This window comes from Lepidochelys kempii, chromosome 21 (assembly GCF_965140265.1).
Source record: "Lepidochelys kempii isolate rLepKem1 chromosome 21, rLepKem1.hap2, whole genome shotgun sequence".
Lineage (NCBI taxonomy): Eukaryota > Metazoa > Chordata > Testudines > Cheloniidae > Lepidochelys > Lepidochelys kempii.
Genome location: NC_133276.1, coordinates 7,994,841 through 8,018,966, shown reverse-complemented (window position 1 = coordinate 8,018,966; position 24,126 = coordinate 7,994,841). Strand labels below are relative to the sequence as shown.

General features: G+C 51.4%; 1 protein-coding gene across 3 annotated transcripts in view; it reads right to left on the bottom strand.

Moving 5' to 3' along the window:
• Positions 1–24,126, bottom strand: part of PLEKHA6 (pleckstrin homology domain containing A6) — a 139,153-nt gene that overhangs the window by 92,364 nt on the left and 22,663 nt on the right. The window contains exon 1 of one of the 3 annotated variants that reach the window (XM_073320383.1): positions 974–1,313. The exons of the other annotated variants lie outside the window; for them this stretch is intronic. The gene's annotated coding sequence lies outside the window, so the exon portion shown is untranslated. Of the gene's footprint in view, positions 1–973; positions 1,314–24,126 lie in introns of those variants that run through there. 3 annotated transcript variants of the gene reach the window in all.

The following is a 24,126-nucleotide window of genomic DNA, read 5'->3' as shown; positions in this document are numbered from 1 at the left end:
CTGGGCCATAAGCCACTGAACACTCTGGAGCAGAGACAGGAACCAATTTCTGCTCAACACATCTCAGGCAGTGTAAAGTTAATGCTTTATGCATACATATGTTCACCTCCCGCCCTATAGCGCATAACTCTACTCATTCTTTCAGAGACGCCAGCCTTATTAGGCACTTCCTACACCTTTCATTTATCTCAGTCCCACTATGAAGTGGTTTAACCCGTTGGAGACCTAACTATAAACTCCACAAAGCAGAGACTTTATATAGCTAAAGCCCCATGCACTTCTAATCCCCACAAACAGCAGGGTTCATTGCAAGTCAGGTGTATGTCAGTCCAAACACCAGGGTAAGTAGTAAAATCTTTTAGCTTGCACCGACATGGCATTCGGTGTAACTTACACTCTGAGGCAGCAGAAAGGGGGTGTGAGACAAAACAGCCTGTCTCTCCCTCCCTTCCCCCTGCCCTCCATTTCTGAGCACAAGTCTGAATTTGGTAAAGAGCCGCCGATCTATATCATGGGCCAATCCAAAATCCCGGGTCCACAAACTTTGGCATGTTCGAAATCCAGAGGCAACTCTACGTGCCGGGAAAGGCTCTCTTGCAGCCATCTTTTGAGGGGGAATCCCAGACAAGGCACATCCTTTCCGAACCCCAGACTGCACTGTAACCATGTAACGGTCTTCACACCACCCTTTGCCAGAGGCGCGGGAACTAGGGGTGCTGCCACACCCCCTGGCTTGAAGTGGTTTCCATCTTATACAGCGTTTACAGTTTGGTTCAATGGCTCTCAGCCCCCCCCACTGTACAAACTGTTCCAGCACCACTGCCCTTTACAAACACCTAGGAAAACATTTCCCCCACGCTTCTGTCTGGCAGCAGATCTTCTTTGTGCTAGATCGACCCCCAGGACATTCCCTGTCACCCCATACCCTGCTGCAAAGTCAGGGCAGCCATGGGAACCAGACACCCAGATTTACCTCGACTCCAGAGACTGCCACGTCTGCCGATGCCAAGGAATGAGAGGGCTAAAAATCCAACCTGTGGCTCCAACGTGGAGGGACTGGAGGCAGAGCTGGGAAAGCAAGGGAAGCTCCCGGTAGAAGGGGAAAGGGGGGGAAAAGGGAAGGGAAAGAAGTGGCAACAGCTTCTCTCCTTGTCCTGGTAGGGCTGTCTGTGAGAAAGGACCGTCCCAATGCTGGAGGGGCTGATAAGCGAGGTTTGAAATCTGAAACTGCAGGTTGGCTCAGTCATATATAAACACACACACACACACCCCCATTCATTCTGCTCTCACGCCACCCCTGCACGCTTCCTTGGTAACATCAGGCAGCCCTCTAGCTGTACCACTGGAAAATAGGCGCTCAATGAAATTCACAGGGGGCGGGGGCAGAGAGAGACCTGTCAAAAAAAGCAGTCCGCCCCCGTGTCTTCTCAGGATCAGTTCTGGAAGAAAAGCTGCTCAGAGAACAAAATCAAAACCTGACATCCGTTTTCTCCAATGCCGTTGAGGGAACCGATCTGTTTTATATCCCCTGGAGGACAGCTCTGATTCCACAGCCTGCCAGGCAGGGGGGTGGGAACCATTTGTACAGTGGGGGTGCTGAGAGTCACTGAACCAAAACTAAACCCTGCATATGACGGAAACCACTCCAAGCCACCATGCTGCCAGCATAGAAACATCCTGCTCTTGATTGCAAAGCGGTTTGCGAAGGAGGGCAAGGCTCACCAACCCCATTTCACAGACAGGAGACCCAAGACACAGAAGTGACTCACCCACGGCCACGGTCACCCAATGGCAGAGCTGCAAACAGAACCCAGGGCTCCGGAGTCCTGTTTTAAGGAACAGCAGCTAGTGTGTTTACTCCAGCACATTTCTGACCTGCACAGCTGTCACGTTTACTAATATCAACACCACCACCGGGCACTTCCATCAAACTAGAGCATTGAAGTCCAGACCAAACATTATTAACTCACCCATGCAACGCTGCAATGTGATGGCATCGCCACCCCCATTTTCCAGAAGGGGAAACTTTGGCACAGTGAGATTTTTTTTTTTAATGGCCTACTGCTAAGCGTGAAATCCTGACCCTATGAAACCGAGCAGATGATCTGTGTCATTGATCTCCACAGGGCCAGAATCCAGAGATCTCAAAGCACATTGGAAAGGAAAGTCAGTATCATCGCTGCTATTTTACAGGTGAGGAAACGGAGTTGCAAAAAGGGGAAGTGACTTGCCCAAGGTCACACGAGGTCAGTGGCAGAGCTGGGAATAAGATACAGGTCTTCCAACTCCCAGGAACTATCCCAGGAGGGAACTATCCAGTGCTCTAGCTGCTGGATAGAGCTGCCTCTCTCAGGCAATGAAATAGTATCTATACTGTATGATACACTGTATGCATTTATATGTACTAATATTACATTACTTAGGGCATATTGTCTTATCGCCATTTCAGAGCCTGACCGGGCGAGACCACTGCAAGACGGGACCCCAAATGAAGTGACTCAAAAAGGGCTTGTGAGCTTGGCGCTCGCTCTCAGACTGCAATGAAAGCTCCTGGACAATCATAGTGCCTCTTTTTAAGACAGGACCTTCAGTCTGCAAACTGCACAGCAGCTGGCCCAGATACACGGCATGGCGTCAGGTTGACCGGTGCTCCATTCCGAAGCGCCACTGAGCTCATCTGACGTGGCTTTTCAGCCCAACAGCAGATCCGTCTTGTTCCCCAGCCTGTGGCCAGTATCCGACAGGGTTTTCCGGTAATCCAGTATTTCTAAAAACAAACATTCACCGGTGCTGGAGGGAACTCTCCTGTAGTGTCAGGAGAGGAAAAGAACTACCTAACCTATGAGCCGGACTTTCCCAGCTCTGAGTTCTACAGCCCAAACCCTGCTGCCATCAAAATCAACGGCCTTGAGGTCAGTGGGATCCAAATTCAGCCCCATGCTACCTTATTCTTTCTGAGATTATTTACGGGGTCCAAATGGTGCCGCTGTGATCATTCTGTTAAAAGGAGATTCCAGGATCCTGAGAGCCTGGGAAGTCCATAAGCATGTTAAATGCACCAACCAAATGAAACAGGATTTCAGAGCCAAACCTGCATCTCCAAGAGGGGCAGGTGGTCAGAGCTTTGGCCAAACCACACCAGGCTGGAGTCATCACAATAATATTACCTAGCTCTTACGTAGCACTTTTCACCCATAGATCCCAAAGCATTTGACAAACCTGGTCAGTATCATTATCCCCATTTTATGCCTGGGAAACTCAGGGCACAAGGAGATGAAGTGACTTGCCCAAGGTTACCCAGCAGCAGAGCCAGGATCTGAACCCAGCTCTCTGAGTCCCTTCATCACTTGGCCCCATTGCTCCCCTGGCATTAGAGCAGCTCCAGATGGCCATGATGGAGTCACAGAGATCAGGAGAGGCAGGAGCCACTGCCCATTGCTCTCCAGCACGAACACCACTCAGACCTGTGAGCTGGCTTAGTTTTTTCGCCCAGCAGCCTTTTCCCGGGAGCTGTCGCTTTGCTCCACCAACTCATATGCTCTAGCTGTACTGCTGATGTGCCATCATATGACCCAGAGCTGTTCGGTGACCACAGAGAGAATTAAGCAAGATAAACAAAGGCATTTTGATACCCAAAGTAGAGAGCTAACGCTGTCGACCAAGACACCCTGCAAGATTTCCTCATGCCAATGTTATAACAATCCTCACTCACTTCCGCTGAAAGAAACAAATTGAGCAAAACCAAGACACTCACAAGGGAGGCTCATTTCATGGGGAGCTCACCCTGCCTGGCCTCTTGGCACAGTTAGGAAACCTAATGACTTTGACGGGCACCTCCCCTGTTTTCAAAACGCTGTGCTCACCTATGTCCCACAGCTGGAACAGCTGTACACCTGGGCTCCTATGCTGAACAGCGAATACTGGACTGTGCCTAGTGTCTTTCATTAGACAGTTCAAATTAGGGAGCGAGGAAGGATGGGCTTGGGGCTATGGCACTGGATGGAGGATCTAGGTTCGTTCTCTCTCCAGACCTCAGGTCCCCATCTCTGAAATGGGGGGGCTGGTCTCCTATATTTCAATTTGTGCAGGGACTGTCTCTTGCTAGGTGTCTGTGCGGCGTGTAGTGAAGTGAGGTAGGCCTCCCAGGAGCTACTGTGACACACACACTAAACACAACTGCAACATTGCTTATGAGCAACAGATGCCAACGCTGGGCTGAGAAGAACCCTGTTGGACTGGCCTGAGCTGCCTGGGGAGTAGACACCCATCCGAGACGTTCACAGGACTCCCCCAAGCCACCTGGCTGGTTACTCGGCTCGATGACAGCTAATGTCTCGCAAAGGAAAAAGAGACACGCCAATCCTTAATTAACTGCATCAGCTGGATAAACTCCACCTTGCCACGCCAAATAGCTTGGCCCGCTGCCCAGTCTAGCCCCTTCCCAGCCTCTCCTTTAAGGGGAGAGGGCGGTAGGGAGGACACTACATCCATATGGACGGATATACATTCACTCTGGAGCTCACCTCTGTTCCCGTCGCTTGCAGGGCAGCAGGCAGTCGCTACCTCAGTTGGTTTAGCCCTTGGAAGGGTGAGGTAAATTTTACTCCCCCCCCCCAGCCCCCCTGTTGGCCTCCTTTATCCAGAAAGTCTTTACTAAAATTCTGCCAAATTGGAAGGGGGTTTGGAGGATTTCTGTGTCTTGGTTGGCGTCCCCAAATGCTGTTAAATTATCCCTGCTGCCGGGGGCTTATCCCTGGGGCTCATAAAAATACCTTGGGAAAGCAAATTTGCCCTTGGAGTGGACCAGATTGCATCAAGCATGGTATAGACCAAACTGCCTCAAGCATCAGGTATTTTCATTGCAGCTGATCATGACCCCAGCTGATCATAGGTCTGCAAGAGCAATATAGTCGGTATAGTTCGGCAGGAACAGGCATATCCAAACTGGAGTGGCAGGGGGTGCTGCACATCAGTCTAGAGATGCTTTGGCCATGCTTGTCCAGGGACCCAGGTGGGGGCTGCCGATCAGGAATAAAAGCCAAAGAGGGAACAAGCATGGAATCTTATCACTGACTGGAACGGGAAGAGATCGGCTGATCTAGGGACACAAGGAGGAGTGTTCAGATGGTTAGTATCTGGTCAGGCAGAATTAGCCCAGCTTCAAGGGACATCTGGGCCTGGTTTGTAAGGCTGCCACTCATTTGCTGTGGGACCCTACCAATTTTGAATCAGCTGCCTCCACCCCTGATGCCTAGATGCTGGGGGCATTAAGAAAGCTGTAGCTCGAATGAGGGCTGCAGGCCATTTCCCTGCTGTAGCCGAACTCAGCTCCAGACTTCTGAGCAATGCTTGCTATAGGATGTACAGTACCAGGTACATGGGAGAGTACTGGAGTGGGACAGCACCAGAGAGGAGCCGTATCCCCTCTCCCCGACACGTCCCGAATGTGCTGTGCGTTGCAGAAAGGCTGCATTTGTGACGCAACGGTGCTCATGGTGCAACATCCAGATGTGACGAGTCGGGGCCCAGACAGTAAACACAAGGTGGAAGCCCTAGAGTGAACCCAAGGCTGCCCCTATCTCCTGCAGCCTCGGGCAGGAATGCCCAACGATAATGTAGGCATTACGAGGGATAAGATAAGGGCCCATCAGGCTACACACTATCAAGCACCCCTCCTAAAAGGGATCTAAGGAAGCTAACTTGTCTGCAAAAGTTTCCCCAAGGCCGAGAGTTGGCATGCAAGGTCTCGACCTCCAGGAGTGGGATTCCAAGGAGAGTCGAGGGGGGTTTAAAGCCGTTTAAATTATGTCACTCATTATTTAGGCAGTGTCTGGACAGGGAGATGAGAAGGATTTTAATTGATTCATGGTCAGAGTCTCTCCCTTCCACACCCCGTTCCACACATGGAAGTCGCCTTTTGGTTTTGGTTTTTCGCATGTGAGAGAGAGGAAATCAAGGTCTTATACTTGCCCCACACGTAAACAGGCCTCCAGTCCCATTAGTCCCCTGGATTTCATTCCAAGTTGTTGCTTGCTGCTCCACAGCACTGGAACGTGTTGGAGTGACACGTACCTGCCGAGCACCTACCGGCTACCTCCCAGGCTGCACATCGGGACATGTCCCACATCAACGGCCAACTGCCAAGGGGTTTGTGGCAGACCGCTCTCCTCATCCAGACATGAAACAAGCTGTTCCCAGGGCTGGCAAAGAGAGGAAAGCGGTGGCTAACAGAGTTAGTGAGCTCGCCTTTCCCTAGAGACGCCGGCTGGAATCTGGCTTGGCAATGTGAGTCCAGTCTAGTTCCATGCAGAACTGGTGGTTTGTGTCACAGAGCATAGCAGGCTGAACAAACAGCCACACCGGGCCTTTCTGCATGTAGCCCCTTCAAGCCAAAGGCCTCCAAACGCCCTCCCGTATGAATGGATTTAGCCTCACAGCTTCTCCAGGGAGGCAGGACATCGTTGTCATCACCATTTACACACAAGGAGAGCGCGTGTTAGCTGACTCGCCCAAGGCCCCAAAGTGAATCAATGTCAGAGCTGGAATCCAGAACTCCTGACTGCCAGTCCCGTTATTTAACCAGTAGGCCTTCCCCATCTGGTCCCTGCTCAGGAGAGGACCAGGAGGGGTGGGATGACAGGGAGAGCAGCACATTAGGATTGAGGGGCATTGGCAGAGCCAAGAACTGGGATCGGGAGGGTTGCTGTGTGTCAGGACAAAGGTGCATTGGCGGAGCTGGGGAGAGGTACATCTGGAATAAGAGGTTAGGACGGAGAAGCACTGGCAGGGCTGAGTCAAGGAAGCTTGTACAGCACCTGTTTGCTCTACCCCTGGCTCCAGCTCCCACTGTCAATCCCTCACTTTGATGCACTTTAAAGAATTCATTACATTCACACTCCAGCAGTTGCTTGTTGTTTCCAAATAGGACAATCTATTTGATTCAGAAAACACCAAAGCAAACAATTTGTCTCACACAAGCTGGCAGCCGATTCCCCTTGACAGGAAGAGAGCGCGGCGTGCACCTCGGGGAGGTAGGAATGGAAAACAAGGATGCATTAGACTTACAAAACCCGGAACAGCTCATCATTGCTGTTCAGCCAACCTGAAAAGATACACAGTGCTAGGGAAAATGAACATGGTGAATGTGGGAGCAGGGGCATGCAGAGTGCAGTGGCCCAACCTCACCATGCACAGATGGACTGTGAGCAAGAGAGATGACCAAAGACACCAGCCCCAGCCATCCATGGCCCCTCCTCTCCAGCCTACAATTTGCCACCCAGCAAACCCACTCAGGTATCTTACCTCCAGCAGTGGCCAAGAGCTGATGCTGCAGAGGAAGGAGAACTCCCCTCCCCAGAAGGCACCAGATCCCTTAATCCTTACCCAAGACACACTCCCTCCCTCATCCTCCCCTCTTCAATGCCGTCTCCCCTCTGCTGTTAGTTGTCTCCTTGTACTCTGCCCCACGTGCACCAGGGGCTGTGTTAAAATGACTGACAATCCCACTCTCTACTGGGCAGCAGTGACAGCTGTGATGGTGACTTGGGTGTTAGTGGCATGAACGGCATTGCAGGGGCCTCAGGCATTGGTGCACCTTGGCCCCTCTTCTTCTCTGCCTGTGGCACATAGGCTAGGCTGCTGTGGGCTGAACTACTTGGCTCTGTTTTGGTTGCTGGATTTAGCGTGTGGGTGCTGGTGGCTAGTGATGTATACAGGAGGCCAGACTGGGATGATCTGAGGGTCCCATCTAGCCTTAAATGCTAGGATTCCGTGAACCCCCATCCCATAGGCATGGGGGCGCAGCTCTGCCATTCTGCATCAGGCTATGACAAGCATCAGAATCAGACCAGTCCAGGCTGTAGGGATGTGGGGGTGGCTTGGCAAGGCCTGGCATTCGGGGCAGCCTGCAGGCAAATACCAAGGCATGTTGGGACAGAGGCAGCCTCAGCCAAGCAGGGCCCTGGGCCTGCAGAGGAGAAACAGAGAGACAGTACAAGTGATGGGGGAGAGAGACCGAAGAGGCTTTGGCTAGGGAACGTTACAGTGTTTGACGAAGAGTACTCGGGGGTGATGGACCCAAGCCAACATGGGCCCGCTGGGATGGGGCCAGATCAGAGAGAGGGACACCTTGTTGTGGCTAATGAGCCAGATACAGGGTCTGTCTAGATTAGAGACATGTCTTGATGGAGATTCAAAGGTGTGGCTTTTGGGGGGTGGGGGGGGGTAGCCAACCCATGCTAACACTCCTGTGTAGACTCTGGCAGGGGGCTAAGATGGTCAAGCTGAAATCTAGACTTCCTCCCTCGGGATCACCACCGCCAGCTAACAAGCGTTCGTATTACTTGCCCTGTCTACACTAGGGTTTGACATTGGGAAGGCAGGCACTTGGCAAGGTCTGCCCATGCCCCTCGACCCTGCCCCGCAGCCCCCTTGCTGTTCCAGTCCCGGGCTCCCATACACACAACTGCCAGAGCAGCAGAGCCACCCGGGCGCCAAGCAAGGAGAAAAGGCATCGGGTTCCCTAGCAACCACTGGCAGGCTCTTTATTACACATGCTCCTGCCGCCTGCCAGTCAGCCACAAACCAGCACTCCCCTGCCTGGCAGCCCTCCCGCCACAGGCTCTGCCTACGCTAAACTATGGGCCACACCCTCAGCAGGTGTGAACTGGCCTAGCTCCACCACAGTCCCCTGTCTACTGCAGGTGCCCTGTCTACACTAGGGCTCCCATCATCCCTGCCACGTGTGCCGCTGAACCAGCTCAGTGGTGACAAAATGTACACTCGTTATCCCTAGCCTGATTCTTGCTTGCATATTTATACCTGCCTCTGGAAATTTCCACTACATGCATCCGACAAAGTGGGTATTCACCCACGAAAGCTTATGCTCCAATACGTCTGTTAGTCTATAAGGTGGCACAGGACTCTTTGCCGCTTTTACAGATCCAGACTAACATGGCTACCCCTCTGATACTTGACAAAATGTACACTGAACCTTAGGACAATGCTTTCCCCCAGCAGCAGAAATACTGGGGGGGAGAGGAGGGAGAATGGCCTTGCGATTTGACTGTGCCTTCAGGATGGCCAAGAACTCCAGCCTTGCAATGTCCTGGGCACCACTAATCCTTCGGCTCACTGCTAGTGCTGGCCTGGCGCTGCGATACTGCTGTGCCAGTCATCAGGTCTCTCCACTTGAGCAGAGCAATTCCGGGCGTCTCCGTCTGCACACAGGTGGCCTCTAATGACTGGCACAGGAATGCTAAGCAGGCATGAACTAGCAATGCAGAAACCATGAGTTTGGCACCCTCGTCCTGGGTATGAGGTAGCCCCATCCTCTTGAATTGGGTGGGTGGGGAGGGGGGGAATGGGAAAAAAACAAGTTAGCCTCTAAGTGCCTATCCCAGCCTATAAATAAACTGAACTCTCAGTACTGGGCTCCGGGGATTCTGCCATCCCCTGTCCTGAATAGCAGTTTGTAAAGTTGAGATTAAAAGGAGAAACGGCGGAAGACTCCCCCAAAGCTTTTAAAGAGGGAGGTGGGGCTGGGACAGAAGGAACCAGCCAAATCGGGTCACATTTCAGCCGACCCTTCCTCCAGTTCTCATGCCTTTGACAGAACACGTGTTCTTCTTGATGGAGTCCATACCAGTGCAGGGTCCCCAGTCAATCCAGTGCTGCAGCTTCTGTGTGCATGGAGCTCTCCAGCAGCAGTGACTGGCCTATCACAGGAACACAGGGACTGTCTGGGGACCATCGGCTTTGGATAGGCAGGACGCTCACCCAGCTGGTCACAGCTTGGGCTCTCGAGTGCCTGCTCAGCAGCAGGTGCAGGGTTCCCCACCACTCGCCTGGGGAGATAGGCAGCCCCAGGAAGGGCAGGTGCGAGGGAGGAATGTGCCTCTCACCTCGTGTCACCCACTGGCAGATTTACGGCTCCTGGTTCCCACCGGAATGCAGGCTAGTGAAGGCAAGAGATTTTTGTTCCAGGGCAGCTGTCCCCGCGGGCTGCATAATCCACGTGTCCGCAGGCATGCCCGTGTGTGTGTTCAAAAATCCATGCGCGTGCTGGTATGCAAGTGTGTATGGCACAGGATTGCTGAGGGGAGAGTGAGGTGCCGGTGTAGGTGCGTGCCTGGAGAGGCCACATGGGAGCCATGTGCTACTCTCTGTTACACCAACATACATTTGGGTGACCAAATAGCAAGTCTGAAAAACCAGGCTCCTATATAAGACAAAGCCCCCAATATTGGGACATCTGCTCACCCGAATGTAAATCCCAAGCTGTTCCAACAAGTTTCATTGACCCAGGCCTGCTCCCCAGGTGTTACTCCAGATTTACACCCATGTAACAGAACAGGATTGAGCCCTGGTTGTGTAAAACACACTAAGCGTGGCTTCAAAGCACTGTACAGGCTTTCGCTAATTCTACTTCACACTGTCAGGTAGGTGAGAGTCATTATCCCCACTGGGGAAACCGAGGCACAGAAAGGCCTTGCCCAATGTCACACAGCACATCAGTAGCAGAGTAGAGATTAAAACCAGGCAGCATCTATTTCCAAGTCCTAGACTGCTGCTATCTCTGTGTGCTGGGGAGAGAGCATGCAGTCTAATGGTTAGAGCACAGGAGTCAGGAGAAATGGGCTTGATTCCCCACAGAGCTACTGCCTCACTGTCCCTTGCTTTCTCCACCTGTAAAATGGGGCTACCCCCTTTGCAAGCCTCTTTATAGCCCTTTTCCACAGGGTCCCAGAAGCACATGGTGTCATTGGTTGGAGGGCAGGGAGAACGCAGGTACATAAAACTGCTATTTACAGCTTTGCCTGAGTTACACACTGATGAATGCCATTTAAGGGGCTGGGATTCAGCCAACAAGCCTTCCCCTGGCGTGCCCATGTAGGGTGGGGCAGCGGCCCGTGACCTTTGGGCTGGGAACAGCTCGCTCCTTCTACTTGAACATGGCCCCCAGAGTTCTTCCCTGACCGGACAGGGGCTTGGGCGGCCGGACGTTCCCAGGGGAAATGAGAACGGCGCGTCTGAGGAGATTTCTAATGGGCCCTGGAGGCTGAGGGAGCCGGTGCCAGCAGGGAGTGAAAGGGAGTGTCGATGGAGGGATCTGGCTCGCAGCCCCGGCTGCCCCAGTTTCTGTAGCTGGAACCTCCCAGATGTAATGGCGACTCCTCCCCAAAGGGCTGACGTCTCTGCTCTCCAACTTCCCCACCAGATCTCTGCTGTATCTCTAGCTCCTCAACCTCTCCCGGTATCCCACAGCAGCGACCATCAGTAGGGCGAACCCAGGTGAAGAGAAGGGATGAGCCTTGGTTTGTTCATGGGGGACCACTCCTGGCAGTGTCGAAACACACACACACACACAGGCGTTCCAACCAGCCATCTTTGGCTGGCAAGGATAGGTGTGATGCACAGGCTCATGAGAACAAGGAGGAAAAGGGCCCCTTTCGGGACATCCTATTCCAGAGCTCACTGTCAGCCCCCCATCCACCAGCAAAGAGAAGAACAGCACTGTACTTCTCCATACGTACTGGTCAGGTGCGTAGACTGCAGAAGAGGGTGTGTGCAACCAGCTACCAGGCTACAGGACTCTGCTGGGGTGCAGGGTTCTTCTGCTGCCTCAGCCCTGCAGCCAGATCAGGGAGGTTTCATTAAGTCCAGCAGGACACAAAAGGCTGAGGGCCTTTCTCTGCCAGACAGACAGAGGGAAAGGCAGGAAGCCCAGTAGAGAAATGCCCTTTACGTTGCAAGTATAATCCTGCCATAGGGATTTGTCACCTCATTTGAGACTAATTATTAAATATTTCTGTTACAATAGCACCCAAAGGTCCCGATCAGGCTCTGAAACTGGTTGTGCCAGGCACCTGGAGAGACAGTCTCCACCCCAGGGAATTTATCAACCAGAAGCAAAAAAACAGAATGGCCATGTGGGCCAGGAACTGGACTGGGACTCAGGAGGTCTGAAAGTTTCAAAGCCTGGCTCTGCCAACAGATTTCCTCACTTCTTCTCTTTGTACCTCAGCTCACCATCTGTAAAATGATCCTTCCTTTCCCCCCAGTCCTGTCTGCCTTGTTGATTTAGAGCATAAGCTCTTTGGGGCAGGAACAGTCTCTTGCAATGGGTACGGACAGCACCTAGCGCAAGGGGCTCCCGATCTCAGTTGGAGCCTCTAGCTGCTGAGAGACAAATAAACCAAAATCACAGAGGCCAGGCAGGGGCCGAGTGGTCAGACTATACTCTATCTCCCGCATGTGGCACATGCGGGGAATGTGTGGCATGGCGACTCCCCCCACTCACACGGAATGATGTAAAGAAGGAAATTGCACAGTTAGCCCCCATATGAACAGCAAGGAATAGACTCGCACCTCCCTGCCCGGCAGAGGCTCTTACTGTTTGGCAAGAGAATGAGAGGTGGCAGCTTTGATGAGCGGCACAGCCCTGCCTTAATAATAGTGAGCATTTACCCAGCGCTTGGCACTGGCTGACTGCTCTACTGTCTAATGCTGCCTTTCTCTGCCACATAATTAACCCTGTGCGGCATCAATGAGTGTTTGCTCAGTGGATGCGCAGAAAGGCAGCACTGGATAGATACGGCCTCTATCTAAACCCACGGACTCCAGGGACGCTGCCCTTCTGAGCGTCCGCTACCTGCACGGCTCCATTCCCACCCTCGCTGCACCGTTAATGGTATGAGAAGCTTGAAATAGACCAGGCTATGGGCACGCTGCAAAAACCACTTCTCCTGGAACGGGTCAGGGGATAAGGCCAAGGCTTTTGTTCCCAATGGAGGGGGCTAAAGGGGCTGGTTTGATGTACTGGTTGACCGAGTTGATTCACGAGTCTCACGCAATTGTTTTTTGCTGTGGGACTGTCATCAGGTGCAGCCGTATGTTTACTTGTTCGGGTGCCTGGAGCTTTCAGTATGGGCGTTTTGGATGGTTATCTCCATAAACAAACAACAATAAAAATAATACAGGGCGGTGTGTGTTCAAAGCACAGCCGAGACATGCCTCTCTCCACCATGCCTCTTTTGCCTGAGGGGAAAACAGATACAGACCAGACTGGTCCAGGGTCAGTGGCAGAACCCGGATTCTAGCTGCCAGGGTTCTCAATGCCCAGCCCTGTGCTCTGTCCACTGTCTGTTGAGATATTAAAAGGAGGCCCCTCAAAAACCCATAGCCAACATGAACCAGTCTCTCAGCCTCCACCAGGCTGTTTCCTCCACCTGTTTTTAAGTGGATGAAGCACTGAATACACGGGGAGCATCTCAGGGAGGAGATGCCCCAGTGACTGCATTGAGCTAGTAAACCAATCCACCAGCGATCCCCAAGCACCCAGGAAGGGTCATTCCTGCCATCACAGCCTTGAGGTCCCTGTGGCTGCTCCGAAGCAGAGCTCGGCTCACAGTGGGGAGCTGGGCCCCTGGTAACAGAATGGGCCTGTTCACTGAAGAGATCCACCATCTGCCCTGGATTCAACCATCTGACTGCTGATAGGGCCAGGGAGCATCCTCCTTTGCACCCCCAGAGCCGACTGGGAAGCAGGGGTTATGATAGCCCCTCCTGCTGCTTCAGCTGGCCATGGCAAGGCAGAGCTCTGCACCCCAGCTTCTCAGTCCATTTCTCACTAGGCGAGCGTCCCCATCCCCCAAAACCAACATCCTGCTTGCCCCCCCGCCTTTGTCTGCAAAGCCAGCAGAGAGGCCAAAGGCTGAACCAGTCAAGAGGCAGAAGTGCCCCCTCCCACCCAAGTCAGGATGGGGGCACATTGCTCGGCGGCATGGAGGACACTTGCCTAGGCTCTGTCTGTCCCCTATAGATCATCAGAAGGCACCAGCTTCCCAGGGTGTCAGCCCAGCACCCTTCACTGTAGGGCTCAGCTGTGCAGCCACTGACCAGGGACAAAGGGAGCCATGCAGGAGGTAACTGGAGGCATCAATCGGTCACCTCCCAAGGGACCCCAATCAATCAGCTAAATACCCTGGTCTGCTCTAGAAAATCCCATTTTGTTGCCCCAGGCAAAAAAGAACAAACAAGGATGTTCGTGTGCAGCCCAATCCCCCCAACAGGGGCCATCGAACCTACAGTTCATGCTGGGGCTGACTCCTGGAGCCACTGACGGGGAGCCAGAGAAACTGACAGCGGCAATTCCTAAAGCAGGCCAGCACCAGCTACTCCAGCGCTCAGCTAGGCTGAGGTCTCGCAGCCACGGGCAGAAGCGTCCGTCTCTCTGAGGTAGGGATGCTCTGAATTGAACGGGAAGGCGACACTAACAGCGCAGCTCAGGACCCCACACGCGCGACATACAGGATGGAAATGTGGCCTCGAGTATGAACCGATTCCAAAGCCTCAGACCTAAGCCCAGAGGAGCAGAGCGCCAGGGAACGCGCAGGTAACAACTGAACTTTAACCGCATAAGTAACATTCCTAGTGGCTCCAATTCGTCACAAATACTGATAACGGCAGGGCTGGAGGGCTCGCACAAGCCTGTTCCTAGAGAAGCAGAGCCCTCGGCGCAAAGGAAGCCAGAGGTTTTTATCTCTCTGCACAAGGACACTCCGAAGAAGAAGAACCACTGGCGATTAAAGAGTAGCTACATCTTCTAGAGTCAGCCCTTTATCGAAACAGCACCAGGAGCAGAGGACTGACCTACTGCAGGGAGTGAAAGAAAGATGCCAGAAAAAGGCATTTGTCTTCTCTGTTATGAAGGGTTCAGTTTTAAAGCGTGAATGACCTTGCACTGCACAATAAGCCACCCCCTGGATTCACATTCAAAGGCACTTTTCATACATTTTGAAAGATTGGCTGTGAATAAAGAGCTTTTTCTACAGACATTCAGGAAGGAAGCATCACCTAGTGGTTGGAGCAAGGGGGCCAGGAGCCAGCACTCCAGGGTTCTATTCTCTGCTTTGTCACTGACTCACTTGTCTGATCTTGGGCAAGTGACTGCTCCTCTCTGCCTCAGTTTCTCTACTAATAAAATGATATCATCTTTGCTTCCATCACCAGTGTGATGTGAAGATAAATTAATGTTTGCAATATGCTCTAAGACCTTCTGTTGGAAGGTTAAAGTATTAGTATGGCCACCGTTTCCCTTTGGATAATGGGCTTGGATCAGTCAGCAGCGTGTCTGCTTGCTAGGTCCCTGCTCTTGGATTTGAATGACGACGATAGCCACTTATTACAGTTCAAAGTGGCACAGAGTAGCCTCCCGACCCAGTTCCCTGGGGCCAGTGTGGGTGCAGAAGATCCATTCGCACCACAAATCTGACCAGTTGCTGCAATCACATGCAGAGTAAACAAAGCCATTTGCAGCAGTAGGTTGGTTTCCTAAAGAAGATGGGGTGAGAGCAAAGCTTTGACAGGCAGCTGTCCTGCAGCACTCAGCGGAGGAAGCGCTCTGGGATCTGTGCTGCGTTCAGCATGCGTGCGGCTGTTGAATAGAAAGAGTGAACCAGAAAACCTGCCTTAATTAACCCACGCTAATTACATGCCGGCACTGCTCACTGACACTTTCCTCCCACTTCTGAATTAATCCAGGCCACCGCGTCAGGCTTCTCTGACCATTTACGTTTCCTTGCGAACCCAATTTTAAAAGACCAGGCTACAGCGCTAACGAAGGGACAGATCCCTGTACAGCAGGGTCACTCCTAGTGCCTGGAGGGTGTAAGAGACTCAGTCCTACGGGACCGTAGGTTGTGCCCTCTCTGGATTCCGGTCCGGAACCGTGCTCTCAAGCCCTGGTCATTTATCTCAGCATACCCGGGGTGGGGCTTTCAAATAATCCTGACACGGGCCCATGTCCCACTTTCAAAGACACTGGGTGAGCCTGGGGCTGCAAGTGAGGGACACGGACCACCAAAGCCAGGTGCAAGGGAGGTAAGTGCTGTGTAAGCTCCACTCACACAGCTGTCTCTATCAATGCACCTCCGTTCTAACCTGCTGCCCGCCCTGCTCTTCCAGTCCTGCCCTGAGCTTCTCTTTTGCAACGACTTGCCAGTGATACCAGACTATTCAGGGCAGGTATTGCCAAACAGCCACAAGAAACTAGGTTATTCCACCTGGGCCCTAAGAAAAGACACAGCAAGTCTGTTCTCCAGAGCTGACAGGCCAGTGCGGTACCTTTCTCTGCCACCCATACGGTCTCCCAGCACCTCAAGAAGCCCCCCTATGTCCAGCCGCTCCCCTGCTCGCCTCTGCCTCGGGGGGCGGGGCGCAGGGGTGGGCTTGTTAATTGTTAGCCTGCTTTCACTCTGCGCTAAGGTACCATGGGAATCACAGGTCCAAACCACACAGTGGGGTGGACGGGGGAGTTAACGGGCAGCAGGGGAGTCTCAAAAAGCAGAGCAGATGGAAGCCACATCCGGGACGTGGGAGCAAGGTGCTCAGAAGTTGATCTGTACCCCGCCATTCTTAGGGCCGCTCCCTCCCTCGCCCGTCTCCACCTCCCTCTGCTCCTTCCTGAGAAGGGACACCTACCTACGTGGGAATCTTCTGCAGGCTCCCTCCCCAGTCCCCAAGGATGGCTTTGGGGAAAGCAAGGACTTCATATGCTTATGTAGATTAGTCTCTCTAATTGGCATATGTGTGGGATATTTCTTCCACCTTTGCTCTCTTATTTTGTCCTGTCCTCTGGCTGCTGCCCTCCACCCCAGAAATGGCTGCATTTGAACAGTGCTGCACAGATGTAGTTTACAAAGCACTCTGGGATAAAAGGAACATGTTACCACCTAGCTCCCACCCCCCTTTCCTGACCCACACTGGAGATATAGGTAAATCCAGTGTGTGGGGGGGGAGGGGTGCTACTGCAATCATGTGACCATAGCTGCCTAATTCACGGTCAGGCACCACCAGCAAATTTAATCCAGGAGCTTAAAAAAAAGGATAGTATGTCCAAACATGACCAGTTCTATTGGGCTGAGACACACGTGACGGAAACAAACAAGGCCTACACACACAAGCGATGGAATGAAACTAGGAAGGCTGAGAAATTCAATCTGATACATTTCTATTAACACCCCAAGTCCTGGCACCGCAGGGGCTTGGATAGCATCCGTTAAAAAAAAAAAAAGTGTCAATGTTAAATACAAGTCCCATCTGGATCCGGGATTTGGGATTTCATCCAGCAGAGGTCATTTGAAAAGGAAAATGTTAATGCCTGCCCACGGACCAGGCTATGGGTAAATGTTACGCTCTATGCCACTGTAAATTACCATGGCTAAATACATGCCGGGCAATTTCAGCACCCCAATAGGTCTTCAGACATGGAGCTAAAGGGGTATGCCTGCAAGCAGGCTGTTGTATTTGCTGGAGCAAGGTACAGAGATACACACACACACGCGCGTGCGATTACTCAGGCCTGATCTAAATAGAGATGTTTTACCAGTAGATCTATTTTGGTTAGGGGTATGATTTTTTATTGATCGGATTGTAGCCGTATAACCTCAGAGAACTGATGTAGCAGAAAGGTGCCTTAAACCAGGATAGTTTATTGCCATATTGGAGGAGCTGAAATAAGCTCTTGTAGACCACTGTAATTGTGTCCACCCGGGGGGAGGTGGGAGGAAATTGTACTGCTTTAATTATACCATTACAACTTGTGTGGGTAGACAAGCCTTTAGATAGTACATCACATTGTGTCAGCTAAGAGAAGGGCTAAATCTGCTCAGGAATAGTTTCACCACTTACGTAGGTTTCGTTTTTTTATTCCTCTTCCAAAGCCAAATTAAAACAAAACCAAACACGCAAAACTGTGAGCATGGGCGGGGATGGCGGGGGCGGGGGGGGGGGAGACACACTCACAAACAACAAGATCGTGGGCGGAAGAGACAAAAATGAGTTGCAACAAAAGCTAATTCCACATCTCTCCATTCAACTCCGCCAGACTCTGGAGAACAGCCCTGGCACTTTGCACCTGCTATCGGATTAAGCCTGGTCATGCCCACATCCCTGCATAGTCGGTTCATCTTATTCTCCTTTTCCCCACTTCACAGAGGAACGAAGATGGCAAGCTTTTCTCAGGGCCACGGAGCAGGAACAGAACCCAGGAGTCCTGCCTCCCAGTCCCCTGTTCCAACCATTGGACTACACTGTTCACTGAGCAGCTGGGCAACCCGATCACCTCCCTCCTCCAGTGACCAACTCCCAGCGTGCCATTAACAGGCAACACATGGGTTGTGCCATCCGGTTGGGGGCAGGGGACAGAGAATATTTGACATGCCACACTGTTTGGCTTAGTCAGCCTGATCAGCCACACAGCAGGGAGTCCTCCAGACCCAGAGCACAATGTCCTTTTGGGACAGAGGAGAAGGGAAGGAATTAATGCCAGACTGCCAACCCAAAACCCAGGCTGGTCTCCCCTCATGAGACAGAGCTGAACAGAGGTCGCTCACCGTAGTGAGGAGGCTAGAGATTTCTTGCAGCAGGTGACCCAGCTGCTGATTAATCAGACAGGATGGGCTGTCAAGAGGAATAAGCCCGGGCAGCCCCACCTCAATGCAACTGACGTTTACAGCCTGTTCCAGCTAACGAGTGGGTCAGGGCACCGCACACCTTCCTCCCTCCCCTCCTACCATGCCAGCCTGCCAACCAGGTGGGAGGGGGGGAGGCACTGCCTTCCGAGCGACTGCCCAGCGCAATTGCTCTCAGGAATGGCTTGTGGTGCAGCAAGCCCCTCTCCCAGTGTCAGAGCGCCACCCAGAGCATAACCCAAGTAATAAAATACAGATGGCACGAGTGTGTCAGGTTCACAGGTTTGCGGAAAGACGGGCCGGGGTTAAGGCACTGGGCTGGGACTCAGGAGATTTGAGTTCAGTGCCTATGTGACTTTGGGCCAGTCATTTCATCTCTCTGGGCCTCAGTTCCCCCTCTGAGAGATGGGGCTGATAATACTCCATTTGTTGACATGCCTATTTGGGGCGGGAACTATCTACAGTGCTTGGTGCAAAGAGGCCCTGATCTCAGCTGTGGTCTCCAGGGGATACAAGAAAACAAATATTCATCATTATGCCAGGGTAATTCAAAGTCACCCCAAAAGGAAAGAGCAGTTCATGCAGAACATCACCGACACAGCTCCACAAGGCTGAGCCAGCCAAATTCAGCATCCTGGTGTCACATACGTCCCTGTGGTGACTTCCCTACGTGGCCGTGAATCGGCTGCTGGACATAGGGCCCCCTCAACGGGAAAGGGGTCTGCTTTTAAAGGCAGAATTGGAAAGGCAGCACAGGCGCCGACAGCCACTACATGGGGCTGGCTGCCAAAACACTCCCATTCACACCGCCTCCCCCTCTGCCAATGGCCCTGAATCCCTTTCCCCTGGACATTTAAAGGCATTCCTCCTTGCAACATGGCCGGCATGGAGATGGGGGTGCAGAGGAATGGGGGGAGGGGGGTGTAAGCAGTGATGCCAGCCCCATGCAGGGGGGCGAGAGGAGGCAGGGCTCGGGCGAGCAGTGACACCAGCACCAGCCTTTGGGAAATATGGTCACCCTATGCAGTATGTGCATTGCTGGTCACCCAAGCCCTACCTGCCCCCCATGCAGGGAAGGGGGCTCGGGCAAGCCCCGTGCAGGGTACTGTTTTCCCTTTGGGAAATACGGTCACCCTTCTTGGAAGCGAACAAGAGAAGACGCTTCCTGCATTCCTGACACAAGCCTCAGGTAGAAAACTGCCCTCAAAGGAGGGCAGCTGGGAGTGTAAGAATCCCCGCCATGCCCCTGGACAGAGATGACTGATCACCCTAACCGAGCCCCCATGCTACAGCGGACGTGGCCAAGGTCATGCTGATAATAGATAGCAGCTACGAGGGAGCAAGGGACTTCGTTAAGACGAGGGCGAGATGAAGAATGCTAGCACTGACATCTGATTAAAAACAAAAAGTTACATCCCCATCAAACCACAGCAAAATAAAATTCTTTCCGCCCCTCCAGGAACTCATCACTCAGATTGCAACTGAGTGTTGGAGCCCAGAGGTCCCAGCGTTTGTGCACAGCTCTTGAAAGCCTGATCTCCCTGGCGAGATGGGGAGCAGACGGCAGTCAGAGCTGGGATTCCAATTAGACCCAGATAAAGGTCACTACAGCTGCAGATTTAGCGGGGGAAAACCCACCACCGCACACTACCTTAATTTACACTAATATAGCCGTTGCAAAGGATCCTCTGCACAAAACCAGCTAGCGGGAAGCCAGGTTATAAACTACACCCTACCTATAGATAGGAAGATTAGCCTTGTGCTTTGGATACCGACTGGGAGTCGGGAGATTTAGGTTCAATCCCTTCTGTGCCACAGACTCCCTGTGTGACCCTGTGTATCACTTAGTCCCTCTGTACACCAATCCTCTACCTACAGCATTGGCAACCTCAAGCATTCAAAAGGCAGCCAGGCCTCTAAAATTATGAGATTGGCTTAAAACTCATGAGATTTTAAATTGTAGATTGGGTGGGGGTCTTTTTATTTGCCTTCTGAGTGCATTTGTGTTGCACTTCCAACCTATTCTCCACACACGAGGGCTAGACGCTTACGTTGTTATAAAACGAGAGCTGAGATTCTCACCTAATCCCCTGACTCCGGGAGCTGGGGCTTGAAGAAAAAACCCAAATATTGCAAAACATGCAACAACAATTACAAGAGTTGGCAACAGTGCATCTAAAATGGGGAGAACATTCCTTCCTTTGTCTGTCACGTCTATGTAGATTGTACGCTCTTTGGGATCGGGACTGTCTCGTACTCTGAATATGTACAGCACCTAGCACAATGAGGCCCTGTAGGATGATGTGACAAAGCACCAGGCTCCCATTTGAGGAGTTGATCAGTGAGAAGTTCCCATCTGTCAACTTCAATTAATGGCCAGAGAAACACTGACCAGAACAAGTTTATATGTGGGGATAAGTCTCTCCCCCTCCGATGGGGGCGCATGGTCACCAGTGGAATGCTCTAACGTATATAGAAAAGCTATCACCATCATATTGCTGACATTGCCTACACTAAGGATTTCAGCCATTCACACCCTACACCAGTGGAGAACCTTTGGGGCAGCCCCCCAAAACTTCTATATGGGGCAGTCTGCAACAGTGGGGCTTCACCCTGCTTGAACCCCACGTAAGCTGCAAACCCCGGTTCACCCTGCCTGTGCCAGACATTTGGGTTGTTTGGCCACCAGTGGCAGTAAGTGGGGCAAATCGCCAGCACAGACAAGGCTTCAGCACAGCTTCCTGAGACAGGGGCATGGAAATTGGAGTTAGAAGCTAGCCAAAGGGGGAGAGAATCAGGCACCAAGCCCACATCAGAGCAAAACCCTGAGCACCACCCAATATAGGACAAAAACAGCATAAACCCCCCCAGAAAGCGATGTAGCTGCTCAGCTGGGCCTGCAGAAGGGAAACTGGCCCTTTGTTGCCCGGCTACGGAATCACAAAGAGAGCTGGGAAACGAGCAAGCAGGCAATCCATGGGCCAGCTTCACAGCTGGTGTCAATAACCAGAGCTCCACCAATTTCACTGGAGCCGGGCCCGTTCATGCCAGATGATCTGCCCCCAGATTTCCAGGGTGTAACTGGAAGATTCAGAAATGGAGAACCTGCCAGTGTTCAGATTGTGAGAGCCAGCTGGAGCCGGAGCCAAGAATATCATCATCCATGATGCAGCTGTCTCCTACCATTACTCGTGTCCAGGTACACACTGGGGGACTTGCATCACCTTTGGCAAACACTCACTGTTGTGGGTCACCCACAGTCATTCACTCTCTTGCTCTCCCTCTCTTACCCCCACACACCCCTTAGCTTCTTGGGTCCCCACAAACCTTCCCCAGAGCAGACTTTGCTGTACTGAGAAACATTTGTCCAGCTGCTATTAAGCAGGGGTGAGCAGGTCTCAGGGTGGAGAGGTGCCTGAAATGAGGCCACAAGAGAATATCAGAAGCAGGAAGCCTGCCAAACAATCATTAGGGCCACTGCATGTTGAAGGTGCTAAAAAGCACTCAAGGAAGACAAGACACTGCAGAGCAGCTAAATGAATGTTTTGTATCAATCTTCACTGCAGAGAATGAGAGGGAGATTTTCACACCTAAGCCATTCTTTGTAGGTGACAAATCGGAGGAACTGTCCCCGACTGAGGTGCCAAGAAAGGTGGTTTTGGAACAAATTGATAAATTAAACAGTAATCAGTCACCAGAACCTGATGGTCTTTGCCCAAGACTTCTGAAGAAACTTAGATATGAAACTGCAGAACTACTAACTGTGATATGTAACCTGTCACTTAAATCAGCCTCTGTACCAGATGACTGGAGGAGAGCCAATGTAACGTCGATTTTTTTAAAAGGCTCTAGAGATGATCCTGGCAATTACAGCCAGTAAGCCTAACTTTAGTACCAGGCAAACTGGTTGAAACTGTAGTCAATAACAGAATTTTCAGACACATAGATTAACACAATTCGTAAGGGAAGAGTCAACACAGCTTTTGTAAAGGGAAATTGTGCCTCATCAATCTATTAGAATTCTTTGAGGGGGTCAACAAACATGTGGACAAGGGTGACCCAGTGGATATAGTGTAGTTGAACTTTCAGAAAGTCTTTGACAAGGTCCCACACCAAAGGTTCTTAAGCAGAGTAAGCAGTCATGGGATAGGAGGGAAGCAGTCATAGATGAGTAACTGATAGGATATAAAAGATAGGAAACAAAGGATAGGAATAAATAATCAGTTTTCAGAATGGAAAGAGGTAAATAGCGGGGGTGCTCCAAGGATCTGCATGGGGACCCATGCTGTTCAACATATTCATAAATAATCTGGAAAAGGGGTAAACAATAAGGTGGCAACATTTACAGATGATACCAAATTACTCATGATAGTTAAATCCAAAGCTGACTGAATAGTTAAAAGAAAAGGAGTAATTGTGGCACCTTAGAGACTAACCAATTTATTTGAGCACGAGCTTTCGTGAGCTACAGCTCACTTCATCAGATGCATACCGTGGAAACTGCAGCAGACTTTATATATACACAGAGAATATATATAAAGTCTGCTGCAGTTTCCACGGTATGCATCCGATGAAGTGAGCTGTAGCTCACGAAAGCTCATGCTCAAATAAATTGGTTAGTCTCTAAGGTGCCACAAGTACTCCTTTTCTTTTTGCGAATACAGACTAACACGGCTGTTACTCTGAATAGTTAAAGGAATCTCACAAAAGTGGGTGACTGGGCAATGAAATGGCAGATGAAATTCAATGTTAGTAAGTACACAGTAATGCACATTGGAAAAAATAATCCCAACTATACATACGAAATGATGGGTTCTAAATTAACTGTCCCTACTCAAGAAAGATCTTGGAATCATCGTGAACAGTTGTCTGAAAACACTTGCTCGATGTGCAGCAGCAAAGAGAATGTTAGGAACCATTAGGAAAGGGACAGAGATAATGCAGAAAATATCATATTGACATATATAAATCCATAGTATGCCCACACCTTGGATACTGCATGCAGTTCTGGTCACCCCATCTCAAAAAAAACATATCTAAGAATTGGAAAAGGTACAGAGATGGGCAAGAAAAATGACTGGGTTATGGAACAGCTTCCATATGAGGAGAGATTAAAGAGACGGACAGTTCATCTTAGAAAACAGATGACTATGGAGGATATGATAGAGATCTATAAAATCATAACAGTTAAGAAAGTGTTATTTACCCTTTCACATAACAGGGGATGAAATAATGGGCAGTGTTAACAGCTTGTGCGCGCTTTGGGCCTCATGCATGGGGCTGTTATGCCATGGAGAACAGACCAACCAGAGGGCTCTGCACTTAACGAGTGGAGAAAGGCAGAGATCTCAGATTAAAAGAAAGGCTATAGCTAGCAAGGGTCAGACGTGCCCACACAGCCCCCTCGGCCTCAAGCCAAACTCCTTCGACAATAGGACCCCGCCCCAGGAAATACTCTGGGCAACCAGAAAGAACAGAGACTTGAAATAGGAGCGCTGGTCTCTAGAAATCCTTCCTTTGGAATCCACGGCTCAGACTCCTTTCCCCACAGCCCCTGACTTGGGCTCAGAACAGGTCAAGACAAGTTAAAGCCGATTGAGCTAATCCGTCACTTTCTTACACCCGGCCGAGGATTACGTGGAGGTTGGTTTTA